Source organism: Paramisgurnus dabryanus, chromosome 1 (genome assembly GCF_030506205.2).
Source record: "Paramisgurnus dabryanus chromosome 1, PD_genome_1.1, whole genome shotgun sequence".
Lineage (NCBI taxonomy): Eukaryota > Metazoa > Chordata > Actinopteri > Cypriniformes > Cobitidae > Paramisgurnus > Paramisgurnus dabryanus.
This window is the reverse complement of record NC_133337.1, coordinates 28240922-28256625: the sequence shown is the minus strand read 5'-3', so window position 1 is coordinate 28256625 and position 15704 is coordinate 28240922. Positions and strand designations below refer to the sequence as shown.

At 38.7% G+C, this 15704-nt stretch overlaps 1 pseudogene; it reads right to left on the bottom strand.

Annotated features, from left to right (window-relative positions):
• Nucleotides 1-2: 2 nt before the first annotated feature.
• Nucleotides 3-15704, bottom strand: part of LOC135774814 (scavenger receptor cysteine-rich type 1 protein M130-like) — a 49697-nt pseudogene continuing 33995 nt past the window's right edge.

Below are 15704 nucleotides of genomic sequence, written 5' to 3'. Positions count from 1 at the left end.
CTTCAACTCAAGACTGAAAGCTCCTCACAGCTGCCTGTAGAGATGTAGAGATGTTACACAACCACCAAACCAATCAAAGACTCTTTTACCTTATTAGAGAGAAGAGAGGAAATCAACAAAGAGCTTCAGCGACAAATCACAGGACACATTTTTCATTCTTACCATATTTATTAAAGTACGAGAAACACGACTCCTCCTTCACCTCATATATGAACATTAAACAGATGAAATAAAGGAGTGACAAAAATCACATAACCTGGAGGAAACTTTGCTGGAAACATCCCAGTTTATTTTGAGCGTCAATGTCCTATATGCAGATTTATATAAATACAAGCACTGATAACTTTTTGTTTAACTGTTTTTAGCTACACATTAGTTTAACCCTTTGTGTGGAAACAAATGAACTGCTAAAAAGTGTCTGGCTAAACTAGTTATTTATAAAATAATCATTTTGAAGTGAGCTGTGTTTAGAGTTTATGCAAGAGTTTAAATACACTGTAAAAAATACTTTGCTGCCTTAAATTTCATATCTTGAGAAAATTTTATTAGCATTATTGTTTTCTATTTTTTATGATAAAAAAAATGTTTTAATAGAAAGTTTGATATAACACAAATCAAAGGGTAACAGTTTAGAATAAGGTTGCTTTTGTTAAGATAAATGCATAATTAAGCAATAACTAACAAACAATAAATAATACTTGGTTAAACATACAATGATTGTATGCACAATGTACTAACATAAATAACATTAACAAAGATTATTAAATGTTGAAAAACGATATTGCTCATTGTTAGTTCATGTTAGCTAATGCATTTACTATGGTAACAATTACAATTTTATTGTAAAGTGTTTCTGATATCTGTGATTAAACATATAAACATACATGAATCATTTTAGGTTTAACTTACCTTGAATTATGGCAATGGTAGTTCATGTTATCTTATCCATTTACACAAATACATCCTTGTTGTAAACTGTTACCAATAACAAACCAAAAATAATATCATATTAATATTTTTTATTTTATAATAATAAAATGAATAATAATAATATTTTACAATTTGTGTTTGTTTTAAATCATGATATTATAACAAAGAATTGTAAATATTTATTTAAAGAATAGCACTTTATTCACATTATTTACAAGTATTTTATCACAATCTTGATAATGAAAGTCAGAGAAAATCATGTAAATTTATTAATTTCAATTCTATGATAAAATAATAATACAACACACATTAAGATTTCTTAAAGCTCAGATCTCTTTCAAACTCCCAGCATTGCACATTATTTTTATGATTTGATCTATTTGTAAAAAAATTACATTAATAGTGAATGATGTCAGGTATTGAGACAGAAGAACCCAATCGCAGACGATGACGGGGGTAAACAGAACACTTTATTTGACTCACAAGAAACAAAAACCCTCGTGGGGGCAAACAACATAAACTAAGACAAACTTGACACTGAACACGACTTAGACTAGACCTAGATATTTTAAACTGGAAAGCACACAACTGACAAGCAGGAACAATACAAAAAGATCCAGCACAGGACAAAAGACAAGAGGGAATTAAATAAGGAAAACTAAACAAGATAACAATATGGACAGGTGAGGGGAGTTAACCAATAATTAATTATTAACGAGGAGACAAGGGGGCGGGGATATAAACGAGACACAGCAGCACACCACCCAAACAAAAGGCCATGTGCTGCCACACAAAACATGGGTACTGCCACGATCCTGCCCCATGACCATGAACAACTATGAACTATTATGAAAGACTGGCAGGATCATGACAGAATGATATGATTCATTAGGTAGTTTAGTACAAAAGAGCATTATTATTACTAAAAAAGCCAAAAACCAAATCTGTCACACAGAATCAAGTTTTAAAAAATTATATTACAAGACGAGAACTTAATAAAAATTTCTGCTGTACTGTATGAATATAACCCTCATATAAGGCAAATTGAAATCTTAAACTTTGCTGAGATCCCATAACTGTAATCAATATCGCCGAATCTGTATTAACCTATTGAGAACATAACCATACATACCAACTTTTGCTTTTGTTAATAGACATCTGCTGTTTTCTTAAAACTGACTTTTAATTTACTTACAAGAAAAAATTGCTTGGATTTATACTGATATGTAGCTTTGTCACATGAGATTAAGCTAAAGTCTGTTAGCTACATAGATACAGATGCAGAAATACAGGCTGTATAATATATAATTGCATATTTGTATAATTTTAATTTGTGTTGCTATTAAAATACAATTATAAATAATAACAAAAGCATTTTAATAAAGTTTTATAGTTATTTTTAACTAAATGGCACCACAGTAAAAGTCTGCTTTGGGCACCCATTTTGCCAGCAGCGGCTCTGACTGTAATGATTTAATGAACAGCATCATTGGTTGTGCTTATTGAATTAAACCTCCGTCTTTGGTTGACTCCTCCTTTCTGTTATTAAAACAAAATTGTAAATTGTGTTAATTAAAAATAAAAAAAGAGTTCATTTAAATCCACAATATTACAGTATCTTAGAACAATGCCGACACATACAGTAGCATTTGAAAAACATTATGAACCAAGATGTTATAAAAAAACATTTATAGATGCTTGTTTTTGTTTGTATTTTTATAATGTAGCTTATTTCTTGATTAGTTTTTATATTACTGTATCAGTTTGTAAGAGTAAGGGTTTTGTTAATTTGTAATAAACTATTTTGCATATATATATATGATTTAATGAACAGATGATATAATGCATTTTAACCAGAATAAAGAAAGTTACAACAACCTACCCAACAAATTTCTCACATCTCCACTTTTTTTTTTCAAATCATTATACTCCTCATGACGTCCTCTAATTACACACAAAAAAATCTTATTTAACAGATCCCTGTCTCATGAAGAGACTATTTAATTGTACTAATTTCTAAAAAAATTACATTATAAAAGCTCACCTGTTATAGCTCGAGAACTCTGTCCAATAATGATGACATCATCATAATCATCTAACATGTCCACTATACAATAAAGATAAAAAAATTAAATCAAAAATCTAATATTTTATTGTAACTGTATTTAAATAAATAAAAACACCTTATTAAGTTCTGTCCTGATTTTTAATAGACTGCCATTGCTCTTGTACTGAGCTAATGATCATGTTTCCTATCACTTAACTCTCAAATAAAAGTAGTTTATTTTTATTAAAACATTATTTAGATACTAAAATATAAGATACACTATTTTCATCTGGCAAACACACACCTGTATCCTGACATGAACTCATCTCTCACCGGATTCAAGACAAACAGACAGGAAGAAGCGCACACACACCTGCATATAAACTTACAAGCATATGAACCCCCCTCCCCATTAACCTCCAAAAATAATCACACACACACACACACACACACACACACACACACACACACACACACACACACACACACACACACACACACACACACACACACACACACACACACACACACACACACACACACACACACACACACACACACACACACACACACACACACACACCTGCAGCTCTGGGGAGGAATTGTGTGGTTTGAAGCCGGAGGTTTAACAGGACTAATAATAGACGAACATCAGCTCAACTCACAAACATCAGACTGACTTTAATATTTCTACATCTGATTTGATTGAATAAGACAGAAGTCTCACCTCTCTGAGTGAAGTGTTTGTGTGTGTTTGTGTGTCTGTGATCAATCTCTTCATAAACTGCCTCAGTCTGAGTCCTGTGTCTCCTCTTAGAGAGAGCTGTGAGTGTAGACACACAAACACAACACATGACTGATGATACACTGAACAAGACTGTAGTAAGATTGATGTTGATGTAGTTCAATATGTCAGATGTGTACTTGTATGTGATGTGTGGATCTCTGTACCTCTCCTCATCTCTCTGTTGTGTTGAATCAGTATCAGCAGCGGCACTAAGAGCAGTAAGAGCAAAACTCCCAGTACAATCACAACCACTGGAGGATTGAAGAGAGGAGGAGTTTGTGGAGGAGTCACTGATCTCCTGTTTGTCTGAGAAACTGAAGGAGAAGCTGATGTTGTTGTTGTGGCAGGAGTTGTAGACACTGACAAGTCTGTAAAATAAAAAACAAACTTATTAAAGTAATTAGCTAAAATTGAAATGCATTTATCTCAGTGTTTTCCTCTCACCTGCACAGATGAGTCTAACTTGTTCTTTGTGTGAGCAGTCAGTGTGTTTTTTCAGGACATGAGGACAGTCCCACAGGTGAATCTCAGTCCCTCTGCACTCGACTCTGTTCATCCACACAACACCTTCACCAGCACAAAACGCTTCATTCCCATCAGCACTCAATGCTGCTCCACAACCCAGCTGCCTGCAGACCACCTGAGCATCTCTGATGTCCCACAGATCATCACAGACTGAACCCCACACAGAGTTATGATAAACCTCCAGTCTCCCCGAACACAAACCCTTCTCTCCACTCAGTCTGAGAGGAAGATGATCTACATCACACACATCAAACAACATTTACAACAACACACTGAGATGGAAACTTAGATTTGAATGGTAAGTACACATAGATTGAACAGATATGTTTATAATTTTATACAGTTTTATTTTTTCACATAAATTTACTTGAACATTGTCTCTGATGAGGCGATGGTGAGGTACAACATGACAGACGACTCCGAGGAACTTCATTAATTACTGTCTCTGAAATTATAACATGAAAAAAATGTCAAATACAATTTTTTTATAATTTCTACAATGTTCTCTCACAAACTATTTAGATTTTTTATACATACAGACTCAGTTTATTTACATCACACACATAATAATTAGAAACCTCACAAGTTTAAATTTCTTCTAACCAGAGCAGATCATTTTGGCCACTTCATCTTCATTACAGTGATTTGGTGCCCAGGATGAAGATGGACACTGCCATAAAGTGGAGTCATGTGATCGACATTTAAAGTAATCCAACCAATTCTGAGACCTCAATCCATCTGAATGAATGAATTCACTGGCAGATCTTCCACAGTTCAGCTCTTGACAGATCAGACTCGCTGTGTCTCTGTTCATCTGATTCCAGCAAACATTACCCCAGGATCCATTGTAGAAAACCTCCACATTCCCTTCACAGCCTTCAGTTAATCTGAGCTCTTTAAACTCTAGATTGAAAGATATTTGGATTTAATCCCCATCTTAAAATTCAGGTACTTAACTCAAATAACATGTTAATACTGTTTTTACATATACTGCATTAAATAAGTGCAATTCTGTGATATAAACTACATATCAGGTGTAAATGTAATCATCTTTACAATACATTCATGTCATGGTAATACTCACCCGAGCACACGACTCCTACATCCTCCTTGTGTTTACAGTCATGATCTCCCCAGACCCGTGAAGAGCAGCTCCACAGTGACGTCTCATTCCCCTCACAGTTCACATCATCCAGCCATATGGGTCCAGAACCAGAACCAAACCAGGCTGGTACTGGCTGATTACTGAGAGCCACTCCACACTGCAGCTGTCTGCACACCACATGAGCATCTTTAATATCCCAGGAGTCATCACACACTGTACCCCATGAGCCTTTGTGAAAAACCTCCAGCCTTCCTGCACAATCTCCACCAGAACCCACCAACCTGATGGACTTCTGACCTAAGATCAGAAAAAGAGTTAACTACAGACTATGTAAACCCATTTTAATTAATCATCTGGACAGATATTGTAATTCTGACCAAGGCAGGTGATTGACAGCTGTTGTGTTGCGCTGCAGTTGAGAGTTTGTGGAGAGCTGCAGTTCCTCAGATGATCTTCAGTCCCAGAGCACTGGAAGCCCATCACACACTCATAACTGTGTTCATCACTGGATGAAGAGGAGTTAGTGAAGTTCAGCACAGAGCCACAGCCCAGCTGTCTGCAGACCACAGAGGATTCAGTGAGACTCCAGGAGTCCAGCAGAACTCTCCTCCAAACCTGATGAATGTAAACTTCCACCTCACCCTCACACTCTCTCTCTCCAGACAACCTCACTCGACCATCATGAAGAGACAGAGAGGAATCTGGAGAAAGGATTTGACATTTTCAGATTGATTACGATCACACTACAGTAACTTCATGTTAATGACAGAGTGAAGTTCACTCACTAGAACAAATGACTCCAACATCTTGTTTATGAGAGGATTCAGCTCGACTCCATGAAGAGATTGAACATTCTGAGAGTTTTGTTTCATTCCCCTGACAATCAAACACATCAGCCCAGATTTCACCAGATCCCTCTCCAAACCAGTCCACTCCCACAACAGACACAGCAATCCCACAATTCAGCTCTCTACAGAGGACGTTGGCAGCTCTCATATTCATGCACTCATCACACACTGAGCCCCATTTACTGAAATACTGACGCTCAACTCGACCAGAGCAGATATCAGAGCCGTTCATCAGTCTAAGGTCAGAGAAACCTAAAGAGAAAACAAACATTTTAGTAAAGTCATATGAAACACAATAATTGATTATCAGCTCAGCTGGCATGTTACTTATTTCCTTAAATATTTTAATATTACCAGAACAAATAAGTCCAAAATCATTCTCATGTGTGCAGTTGTCGTTAAAAGAAGGTGATGATGGACAGAGAGATATATGAGACTCTTCACCGGTACATTGAATCTCTTGTGTCCACACCTGCTCCTCTCCTTTACCAAAAGTATCTGCACCCAGCAGCTGTACAGGAACCCCACAGTTCAGCTCTCTACACACAACCTCTGCATCCTGATCATCAAACACAGCATCACACACTGACATCCAGGTGTTACCACGAAGCAGCTCGACTCTTCCAGAACACAGATGAGGTCCATTCACAAGTCTTGAAGCTTTGTGACCTGTGAATTCAAATAAAAAATGATTTGAAACATAAATAATTATGTACATTTTTACAAATACATTATAGTACATTTATAATAATACATTTATCAGATTATAAAAAATAATTGGTAAAATATATACTTATTTTTCTTCATTCCATTTAAAAAAGATTAAATTTAACACAAAACTACAGAAATCTATGCATTAAACTGTTCAAACTATTAGCTTTGTAGTTAATGTAATACTATGATTAAAGGACATTTTTTGTGATATAATAACAGGACAATATTAAAAGACGTGCACCTGAGCAGATGACTCCAGCATCTTCATCATGATCACAGTTATAAACACCCCATCCAATTGATCTACAGTTCTTCAGTGTGGTCTCTGATCCATTACAGTTCACACCATCCAACCAGATCCGTCCTGATCCTTCTCCAAAGTGAGCTTCACGCAGAGCCTCTGCAGCCTCACCACAGTCCACCTCTCTACACACCACTGCAGCATCTGTCAGATCCCAACCATAATCACCACACACTGTTCCCCACTGACCATCATGAAGAACCTCAACTCTACCAGCACAACGACTGCCACCATTCACCAACCTCACATTCAGATCTGATACAGATCCAGAAAACATCACTTTATAAAAATAAATATTTATTAAATGTATTACAAATAAAAAACAGCATTAATTATTTAAAATGTCAAATTGGTTTAAGAACCAAGTGTGTACTTACCAGCAGTAATGATCATTACTACAGAGGAGAGTAAAATGAGTGTGAGACAGATCTCCATAATCCTCTACTGTACACACAGACTGATAGAGAATAATGAGAAGTCAATGTAAAGAGAGAGAGAGAGAGAGAGAGAGAGAGAGAGAGAGAGAGAGAGAGACCAATCACGCTCTCTGTTACCTTATTAGAAATAAGAAAGGAAATCATCAAACAACTTGAGTGACAAATCAGAAGAGATATTTTTGATTTTCTCCATATATATCAGTAGAACGTCAGCGCTGATGAACGACGCTCCTCCCTCCATGTTCAGAGGAGACAAACACCTGCAAGAGTGAAGATAAATTTACATCAAATAAATGAAACACTTCAGTATCTATTCAGCATCAAATCCTGTTGTGTGCAGATGTACAGGAAACTTTATGATCACTTCACACACTTTAATATAAACATAAAAGATAAATGCACTTCATATGCAGTTTTATTAAATAAAATGTATTGCACATGTAAACTAAACATTATGTGGTTAATTCAGCTTTAAATTTTGTTTTAAACAAACAAATAAGAGGAGAGTGCATATAGTGTAAAAATGATGTAGAGATGATCTTGAAAGTATAAGTAAATATCTGTTGTTAAATATATAAATACAAAGAAATGTGCTAAAAAACACAACATTTCTACATTTAATAAATAAACAATTTAACACATCTACCGTATATATCATTCTCAAGATACAGTACTTGCAGTTAATATTGAATTTCTCTATTTATCCACTAGATGGTAGAGCTGTCAATCAAATCATCAGTAGTTGTCATGTGACTTTATTAAGAATCTTTACTTTGCTTAAAGTTTATGTTTTGAATTTGTTTCCATAGTAAAAGTCATTGTAAAGTCAGATTTTTTGCACGTTTATTTTAAATAGAAATTTTTCTCACTTGAACCAAACAGTACTGACCTACAACACACACAACCTTCCGTTCAACTTAATTTCTTAAATCCATATAAAAACACAGGGCCTCAGTTTCCTATAAAATTTGCATGACGCACGAGGTGACAAATCTTACCCCAAACACCTCTACCTCATTATTATTTTAAAATCATACCTGTTTGACTATTTGGTCAAACTTTCATCATCCTCTGACTGCCTGCGGCCTCATGCTTCTGTCCTAATCACAGCCAATCTGACAGAGAGTCGTATGAGTGATTCTTTGAATTGGGTGCCCTTTAAGTCCCCCAAACCTACCTTAAGATTTTCAATTGAAAGAAAGTCACAAAATGCATTTTAACGCTGTCTCTTAATAGAACCAGCCCTGACAAAACGTTGCACAATGTTTATCAAACAGAAACAGTAATGCACTGAACACCCTGTTGTGATGACGCAATAGTTGCAACTACGGTAGCTGAGAGGCCATGCTTTGTGTTATTTTTTAAATGTTTCCAGAGCCTGATAAAACGTTATACGTGTTTAATACTGTAAAATACGCTCAATGTTACAGTCACTGCACTTGCCGTCCAGAATGAAAGAAAACATTTCAACTTGAACCCATTGTGTGAGCTGTCTCTTTAGTACCGCATGGTTTATTTACATGTTGCTGCTGATTTGACTGCAGTTCTGACACACCCACCAAACAAGAGAAACATATCTCAAATCCTGTTGCACATCGGTGCATACCGTTTCAAGAATACCTGCCGTTCAACCCGGAAACCGTAGCAAAACGTTGCGCACCATTTTGAACTTGAACGTGCCCCAGGTGCCTTTCCATTATAATGCAACACAATTGCTTTTTTATTTTGAATTTAAATATAATGGGTTGCCTAAGTAGTAGACAACAAGCATGTTTGCATGTCCTCACTAACCATCATTACATTTTCATTGAATATCAAACAAATAAAAACTGCAATTAATACCAAAATGTTGCTGCTTATAAAGGGTTTTCAAGACGCGTCATCAGAGCGTAGGTCGCCATATTGGAGGCACTCCGCATCCCAACAGAGCACAGGCACTGATGTATATCCCGAACGTCGTCAAGGAAAATGGTTAATTATTGCGGTGTCTGAGGTTGTACCAATAGGACAGATCGAGAAAAACATTTGGAATATTATCGTATTTCAAAATGTATTAAAAATCAGGGAAAGGAATGCAAGAAATTATCAGAGGAGGCGCTTGTGGTTGGCAAAGCTCAGGAAAAATAGTATTGTATTAGAAATATGATTGAAGTACATAAAGTATAAAACAAGTATGCTTCTACTTGTTGTGCTTTCTTTAAAGAGTATTTAATATGTATTTTAAAGCTGACACTGACATAATGGGCTCGGCGTGATGCAACTGAAGGAAGAATCGCCGGGTCGTCACGAATCCAAGAAGAGGGAGCTAACTCGTAAGGATCTGCACCGACTATAAATTGTAATTTCTCGAAATACAAGTCCTTCCCTATATGCCTTTGCATCTTAGACGTGTTTTATGTTGTTTAGACATCTCTAAATTCACTTAAAGTATCCAAAGCGCACAATACTCCATTGTACTCCGTTCAGTTCTTTACACGAGTGCCTCCACAATGGCCGCGCATCCGGGTTACCGCCCAGAATGTGACGTCAGTGACCTCTATATAATCATATTAGACCAAACTTAATAGAGTGGTCACCTGTCAAAAAAATAGATAATGCACGTAGCAGGGTTGGCTCTTTTAAAGTGACTGCTGAATGTAATGATTTTGGTGAAATGTACACTCCTGGGCTCTGGTCAGAAGGAGCACTAATAAGGCCTTATTATGAGCCACGTAAGGCCAGTGTTGCTGGTCTATGTCGTGTGCCATCCGAAAGGGAGAAATGGGCCCTCTGGTGTTAACCCGTTGGAATGAAAGTGTCAATTCAGGTACTGTTTTACAACTACTGTGGCCTGCCCCTGGGACAGAGCACAGGGGATAAAGCTCGACGTGCTGTGGTGGACAGTTTGCTCACAGAATGTGACATTTTATGTTTACAAAAGACTTTTCATGCTAAACAAGATTTAGAGAAACTGAACACTCTTAATGAAAACTTTCTTGGAGTGGGAGAGTCAACGACTGATTTTAGCAAGGCTACAGTCAGAGGCAGAATCCCAGGTGGGGTGGCTGTGCTCTGGGATAAAAAGCTTGATGCTGTGATAAAGCCGATCAGGCTTGATGTTGACTTGTCTATAGGTGTACAATATATATAAATGTAATAATTTTATCATTTTAAATGTTTATACTCCATATGAGTCTAGTAAAAATGAGGTTGAATATTTAAATAGACTGGCTTTTTAAACGCTTTTATTCAAGATAATAGCATCTGCAGTGTAGCCTGACTACGTCAGACTTTGTACTTCCGCTAAATTTCATTACGCTTCTGTACTCAGTCTGAGATACCTCCCATTCAAACCGTTTTCCTCAGGTCTCAAAACAACCGGTCGAATCAACGAACAGAGGGCGGGCTGAGAGCCGTGACGTAGACGCTAAGCGCCGAATGTACGGTTGTAGTTTGTAGTGGACATGGAGGCACAGAAAGCTATTTGCTCTGTTGTGGAGAACTTAAGCCCGAACAAGAAGAGTGTTTGTTAAACATTTTGAATGGAGATTATGTTGTTGCCCTACTCCCGACAGGTTTTGGGAAAAGTTTAATTTATCAACTATTACCGATCTTCAGCGAGAAACTGTGTGCAGCACAGCTTGACGTGCACAACGATCGAGAAATCATGGAAGGGAATTTCATTGTTCACAGTTAATGGTGGAGGACGCATGGGCAAACATTCTTTGGTGACGTTCCTGATTAACCAGAAAAAAAGGTAGGAAGATTTAATTTACATGTGGTTATGGCTGTCTGGTGGAAGAGTTTGAGCGGAGAGAGGGGCGTTCCTCCACTTAGACGTGAGTGGAAAGACACCGTAAGGATAGTGTTCAACTAGCTCTGGCCCGATTTACTTTACATAATCTGCAGAAGTCGTTCATAGCCATGTTAACTCCGGTATTTCGCTCGATGGGTTTGTTTTCACATCATACGTGTGTTTTACAGCAGAAATTCGATGCGGCTGAGCCGGCGCATAACGCACATCATATCCAAACGTTATGTGATTGGCTTACGTTTAGACCAATGATTTTAAACTTCAGACAAGCCCCTCCCATGAGAAGGAAAACGATTGTCAATTATGCCCAGCCAGACTCTGTCTATGAAGCAAAGCAAAATAGCAGAGGATGGTTCTACCAGGCTATCTGCAGTGTATATGTTGTTGGGGTTATGAATGCTGATATCAATGACAGTAACTCATTATTTGGTAAGCATCTGATCTGCTTCAGTGAAGATAATAACTTCACTCTATCAAGTAGAGTACTGTTGTCTGCAGATAGTTATACATACATAAGTGAAGCCTGGCACTCAACATCATGGCTTGACCATTGTTTTAGTACAGCTGATGGGCATGCAGCCATAGAGAATATGGGTATTAAATATGGGGTCACAATAACAGACCATATACCTTTGGCCCTCGCAATTAACATTGGAGATTTACCATCTATAGTCAGTAACAACAATGCTATCACACACAGCTTTTTAATAAAGGGGTCAAATTGTCAGTTTGCATGTTTTCCTTTGTTTTTAGAGTGTTAAATGATGTCTGTGCACATAAAAGATCTGTAAAGTTACAAAAATTAAAGTGCCCATATTATAATAGCTTTTCCACAAGTTAAATAGTTGTATGAGTTCCATAAAGCATGTTTCAAAAGTTGTTTGCTCGAAATAGCTTGTAGGAAAAGATTGTTACCCATCTCTAGTAGCCTCTGTTTCAGGGCAGTTCAGATTGTGCCGTTTTGAGCTAGTCTTACATATTTATGAGCTGCTGCTCCTTTGATCACGCCCCACTACTAACGTCATGTGCCCGTGCGTGTGCTCAGTGGTATCGTGAGCAGTACAGACCATACTGTGTTATTATTTTATATATTATTATTATTAACGGTTTATGTTGCCAACAGACAAATCATGCAGAAAAGTATCACTAATAAGTATGTCATGTGGTATTAAACCAGAAGAGCAGTGTGATTAATGGATTAACTTTAACTTTATTTTTATTCTGGAAATTGTTATTGATTGTAGTGATTTCCTCTTAAATTTCGTATTTGTTTGCTGTGAGTTTTTTTTTATTTGCAGTGGATTGGTTTGTTGTATTGGTTGCTGTGATATTGTTGGACATTTAATATGACTGTTTTCCCTCTTTCACGAACTGCAACAACAAATACTAATTGACACACCTGTGAACCCTTATCATATCAGCGATTTAATTTGCCACCTGATTAGACTATTCCCAATAAAAGGAAGCTAGATTCCTTACTATGTGGTTGTTCTGGATGGATGGACGCGCAGCAGATTGGCTTGGAGATCCGATTTTCCTTCGTTGATTTCGCTTGGTGTTGGTGGGGACGCCTCGTAGTTCCGCAGTGTCAACGCTCACAAAAATCTCGACTAAAGGGAAGTGGGTTTTTTTCTCCCACACTGCGTGTGTATGTTTGTAGCATTGAGCTAAAGCAGCCCCTTTAGTTGCTGTTGTTTACTTTGTGAAGGTGCCAGATTCGAGGGTCGTGGTGGCGCAGCGGATACGGCAGTATCATTGACGAGTCCATATGAAGCATATAAAAGGAAAGTTGTCACTCTAGCCAATTGCAACTGTTCTTTCTGACGTTGCCGGTCCGTGAACTGACTGTTCATTGATTTTTCCAATTTCTCCATTGACAGCAGCACCGCCTCATCACGTAATCGATCCGGAGCCCGCTGAAGCAAGACATTCTGTGTTGGCAACAGGGAAAACCCGGCACTAAATCCGTGCTGGATTGGACTTGGATATTGTGTACCCTGGGATAGGACATTGAATAATTCATGGTTTTATTGTTCCCCCGGGCCTTAGAAATGCTATTTTAATACTGTTATTATAAATTACATTTTAAAGATAAATTAATAAAATTCTTTCTCGCTGTGTTGGTGAGGCTGGGAATCTATACTTGGATTTATATTTGACAAACATTTTAATCTGTTACATTAGTGGCATAGTCGGCAGGGCTCCCTTTCCACACCACACAGTGTAGAATGGCAGATGAAAATGAAGGACAGCCTGAACGTCCAGAGTGTAGTGTGTCACAAGGGACGGGGGCCAGGCGGGAAAATGTTCCACTTAGTCAGCCTGTGATAAATGCAATGATGATGCCCTGGTTTATGGGGGTCCCATGGATCCCAAAGTTTAATGGTGACTCAAGTAAAATGAGTTTTTCTGAATGGAGTGGGCAGGTACAGGCTATGCTGAGGGCACAAGGGTTAAATGAGGAACAGAAAATTGACTTTATATATGGGGCACTGGAGGGTGAGGCAAAAAGAGAGATGAGGCTTCTGAATCCAGTAAGATGATTAACAAATGTAGAAATGCTGAGCGAATTAAAGAGACTGTATGGGCGTGTAACACCAGTAGCCCATCTCCGTGCACAATTTTTTAAATGTCACCAACAGGAAGAGGAAACAGTTTCGGCTTTCATCCTCCGTCTCCGAGAATTATTCTCCACATGGAAAGAGCAGGAACCAACGGGCTCTGCCCAGGACGAGATGACTATTAGAGACCAGCTTGTCTTGGGTTTGAGGCCTGGCGTGGTGCAACAGGAACTTCAGAGGCAGGTGCGTAGAAAACCTACATTGTCCTTTTCTGAGGTGTGTAGCGAAGGAGAGCATTGGAAGCTGAGCTGAAGATGGAGCCTGTTTGTGCCTCCCGCATCTCGGTGCCACAGTTAAATCAATCCATGGTTGCACCTAGCCTAGAAGAGTGAAGGGAGACAGTAAGAGCCGAAGTCAGGAAAGAAATTACAGACCAACTTTCTGCTCTTAAAGAAGCTTTAACTGATGAGATTAAACGCCAGCTCTCTCCTCAGACTATGGTGCATAGAGACCAGCCCTTATCCCCTAGAGGGGTTGTTCGGGAAGACCGCTATACTGCTCCCCCCAGGCGTCATCAGGCTTTGGAGTGGGATGACCGGGGCAGACCAATCTGCAGAGGCTGTGGGAAAACAGGTCACATCCAGAGGTACTGTCAACTGAGGAGGGGGCAGTTAAACTGACAGCCCCAACCACCAAGAGCCAGGTGGTTGGGGAGGGGGACCAGGGAAACCACACTAACAAACCATCCCTGGTAGGGACGTGTCCAGGAGTTGAAGTTGTTGTTGCGGGAGTAAAATTGCCCTGCTTGCTTGATACAGGCTCACAAGTTACATTGTTCAGTGAAACCTTCTTTCAGAAATGGCTGAGTGAAGAGCAGAAGCGAAGCCCACAAGATCTGCATTGGCTTTCTTTAAAAGCAGCTAATGGACTACAGATCCCATATACTGGCTACGCCATTTTGGATTTTTCAGTGGAAGGAGTCACCGTGCCAGGTAAAGGGGTTATTTTTGTAAAGGATGAGTGCCTAAGTGCTGAAAGAGGTGTCCTAGGGATGAACGTCATTTCACATTGCTGGAAAGAGCTGTTTCAGGGAGTACACCCTGGCCTGACTGTCTTTGGTACAACTATGTCATGTGAAGCAAAGGGAGAGTGGGAGCGTGCTTTTGCTTTCTGTCAAAAGGTTTCACAGGATGAATCATCTGATGGACAAATTGGAGTGGCCAGGTTGACTCGCCAAGACCCAGTCTATTTGCCCCCTAACAGTGAGGTGGTGCTGTGGACGCACCTTTATGGTGCAGAAACCAGGTCGGATATATGTGTTTTGGTGGAGACCCCAGAAAGAGATGATGAGTGGCAGGTGGCCAGGACTGTGACTACTGTGGTGGGAGGACGCCTCCCGATAAGGGTACGTAATCTTAACCCTTACCCCATATTGATACCTCAACGCCGCCCCCTTGCTAATGTCTTCCAAGTCGATCCAAGGCAGATTCGAGGAGAAAAGGACCATGTTTTGAAGACCTTGGATCCAGGAGTGGTGGAAGTGGATATCCAGACTACCTATATTAGTACCAAAGTTCAGCATCCAGTTAGCCTGCTGAAAGGTGATGGCTTGACAACAGATCAGCAACAGAAGATGGATTCACTGTTGCAGCGATG